The sequence below is a fragment of the Hordeum vulgare genome, chromosome 7H, assembly GCF_904849725.1.
Source record: "Hordeum vulgare subsp. vulgare chromosome 7H, MorexV3_pseudomolecules_assembly, whole genome shotgun sequence".
Taxonomy (NCBI): Eukaryota; Viridiplantae; Streptophyta; class Magnoliopsida; order Poales; family Poaceae; genus Hordeum; species Hordeum vulgare.
The window spans coordinates 525,819,415-525,823,162 of NC_058524.1; the positions used below are offsets into that span (position 1 = coordinate 525,819,415).

The 3,748-nt window shown below is 45.7% G+C and overlaps 1 pseudogene; it reads left to right on the plus strand.

Moving 5' to 3' along the window:
- Positions 1 to 1,169: 1,169 nt before the first annotated feature.
- On the plus strand, positions 1,170 to 1,847 carry LOC123413365 (annotated as a pseudogene).
- Positions 1,848 to 3,748: the final 1,901 nt, after the last annotated feature.

Below are 3,748 nucleotides of genomic sequence, written 5' to 3' on the forward strand. Positions count from 1 at the left end.
TTTGCAACATTTTTTATCCTCAACGCAAGGCAGTTGGAGGCTATCAGGCTTAAGTTTCTTTCTCATGGAGACTTCACGGAAGGATTTTACAAACAGCAATGACAGGTTCTTCAGTGGGACAAAAAGGCTTCTAAACATGCTTGCCTTAGGTTGTCGCCAAGTTGCGACCACAAGCCCCTGGATCTAAGAGAAGCACGTGTTGACAACCTGGATTCAACGGATCTATTCACTTGTAAGTGCTGAAAAACAGCGTTGGGGCTAGATGTTGCCTGTATCTTTTGCTCGGTCTGTAAGCTGAAATGTTGCATGTATCTTTTGTTGTCTGGGTTCTGAAACGTTGCCTGTATATTTTGCTCGGTCTATAAGCTGGTTAACAGTTTTTTATTCGCAGCTGCCAAAAACCAAACTACTTACTCTCCTTTTATCTTGGTGAAACAACATTTTATATTCTCCAGCTATGTGTAGTAAACAAAAACATTCTACTCTCTCCTGAGTTATCTCGCAGAGGATAACGACCAACAGAGCTTTGTGAGGTAGATTTTGTACAATTTTGTTTTATATATGAAACAACCGTGGCCCAACTGTGGAGGTGCGTGTGCAAATTCGTGCTTCTGCTTAATAATAACTCTGTGTTCCTGTTTTCCATCATGCACGTTCCTGCCTAAATCCAATGATTTCATATTTCCTTCGTCTCAAGGCATGCTTCGTGTTAGCGCACCAGCCGTATATTCACCCGTGGATCTGCTCCTTACACACACATGCCTATTCAATTGAATCGTGCTTCCTATTTCCTTACGCCTACACGCTCACTTGTGTGTTCATTGCATACACAGCCGTGCGTGTGACCCCTCACCTCCTCCCTCCCTACTTAAGGCTAGTAACATTTGGCCATGGACGTTAAGGCGAGTTGACGGAAAAATTGCCATGGAAACTTTATAATTAATAAATTCGCACGGATTAAAAAAGTCCCATCAGAATTTGAGCGGTTGCGTCGCAAACCCACGATCTACACGAACGCATCTGAAGAGAGATCGTGCACTCATCGGTTATAACCATGTGGCCCTATAAATTGAGGTCTTCTCGCATGGTGGCATGGAACCTCGTCCACATACAGTCGACAACGCCGGTGTGCCCGCTGATCGATTTCCACAAAAACTCTTCTACGGGCTATGGGGTTCATCAGAGAACTCAAGGAGGTTCAGGCTCACGGCACCACCAAGCTGCACGTAATCCACACCAACGACTTGCGGAAAGTGGAGGCCATCATCGATCAGTACGAGCAGCACCTCTAGATACAACGCAACAAGATCGTCGGAGTTGATGTGGAGTACACCTACGAGGCAGCGCACAAGAAGAAGGCCGCCCTCATCCAGCTGTCCATCGGCAAAACCCAGCCGGTGCTGCTATTCCAACTGAGCGCCACCCAACAGAGGTGCACGGTGTTCGACAACTTCCTCCTTGACCAAAGGTACACTTTTGCTGGCTTTTCCATCGATCGGGATATCGAGAAGCTGCATCGTGTGGGCCTGCATATCGCGCACTTTGTCGACATCCAGAAGGAATGGAGGGTGCCCGGAAGCACCAAGCATATGGACTCGCTTGGTGACGTCTCCAGCATGCTCATTGATGACTACTACATGAGCATGAAGCAGAAGCTTACCAACGAAGATCACAAGTGTTGGGCGTGCATGCCCTTGTCCATGAAGCATGTCCAGTACGCAGCAAAGGATGCTTACGCTGCGTATAAGATATAGAGTCGCATCACCGTCACTCAGGATGGACTTCGCTGTGCAATGCTGGAGAAGTCCAAGAAGCGTGGCAGGACCTGGGGAGATGACGGCTGGTGAATATTTGGATGGGTTGCTTTCTAGTTATATTAGATTGCTGATCACATTTGCTTTAGATTACATCAAGTAGGTTGTTTGCTTTTTCAAAACACGGATTTGCTTGTCGTTGTAGTTGCCGTTGTAATCATGCATTTGCTTATGGATTAAACAAGTTCATTTTAGTTCTATGGTACAGTAAAGTATGAACAAGTTTAAACGTATTAAGAGTTAATATGTCATTTTCAGTCATAGTTTTTGCAAATTTTTCGGGCCACAGCTTCATTGCCAAAAGATACTGCTCCCCACCTTCATTGCAAACATTTCCGCTGAATTGTACACCCTTGGACAGTCGTGCCCCTGTAACGTCCTCATTTGGATGACACGTTCACACAGAGAGTCGCGGTTGCATGGCCAAAATAAGCACGCCTTATCATTAAGAAAACGCACGGGCCTTCATGGCAGTGGTCTTGCGTGTTTTTTTTGCAGAAGTTGGAGAGAAAATGGTATAATGTGGTCGACGTATTTTCTCTGCGGTTGATTCGTAGTGTAGCGGAAGGCGGTTTGACTGAGTAACGTAGTTGGTGTTGCAGTTTCTGTACGTGGCAACCGCCCAGTGGGAGTGGCAGTGGTACACTCCTCGGTTCCTCAACCGTGAGTTGGTTTTTCCATGGCCTAATTTAATTGCTGCCACACCTATCGCGTCAAATGGCAGTGCTATTCTGAATTTAAGTGCCGCAGCTGTAGGTTTTGTAGGTGGTAATCATGGCAGATAGACCAAGTTGTAGTCCAGAATGTACATGATATGAAAGCAAAAAACAGCCCTGTAATGAGATAACTTCATATATCATTGTTATTTTTGAGGCAACAATTGTGCTAACTCTAGAGGCACGGGAGTGCCTCCCTTTTTTCTTGGAGAAGCATGGTTGTGCTTCAGCCATAGGCACGGTGTTTCAATCGGGAGATGCACGGCCTTGCGGGACAGGGACCCGGCGAGAGGCACGGTTTTTCATTCACTGCCTCTATGTCAATCACGTGTAACCCATCTGTTCACCCTACAAATGTCACCGGTAGCATGTTGCTTGTAGAGGCACGGCTCTGGTGTTACTGGAGAGTCTCAATGTGAAAACAGTATACGAGTTTCAGAGGTGCACTATTAGAGGCACTCCGATTATTAGAGGCACGTCTATACGGGTAGAAAATGCACGTCACCTGAGCCATGTTCAAAATGTTTTTTGTCGCTATGCATGTTCTGAAACAAATACCGGAACATAAAATATGAGAGTTGCAATGTCATCAGGACAAAAGAATGACGCCTTTTCATTAAGGATACACACGGGTTTCCAAGTTGGACTACCACAATCTGAAGGTTCATGATGTGCAATGAGATAAGTGCCTAACATCAATGAGAGGCACGGTCGTGCCTTCGCCAGAGGCATGGTTTTGTTATCGGGGGATGCACGGCCAAGCGGTACAGGCACCCGACTAGATGCACGGTTTTTAGTCTAGCTAAGAAGCGATGCAAAAGTTGAACGATTTGTTTGTGCAACTATTGCAAGCGTCACCCTTCACACAGTTTTCCTGTAGAGATCAGCAACTACAAGTGAGAGCAACTCCTTATCGGCCACGACTCCCTTGTTGATTGTGAAGAGCACAACCGAGTCTATTGTCAACTCAGTTGCATTTGTCAAAACAGAAAACCCGGATATTGCCAACCTTCCATCTTTGTGCAAGCAGTACATGCCAGGGAATTCGACGGAACTAGAAAGTTCAACAAGTCTGATGCTGCCCTTTAGAGGAAAATATCCAACCTTCATCCTTAGAGCACGGGCAACAGTAGCAGGTATTTTCTGTACAAAAACAAATCATTGTAAGTTGTGAAATTGTATCAAGGGGAATGACATTTGGAGAAAGAACAAGTGACT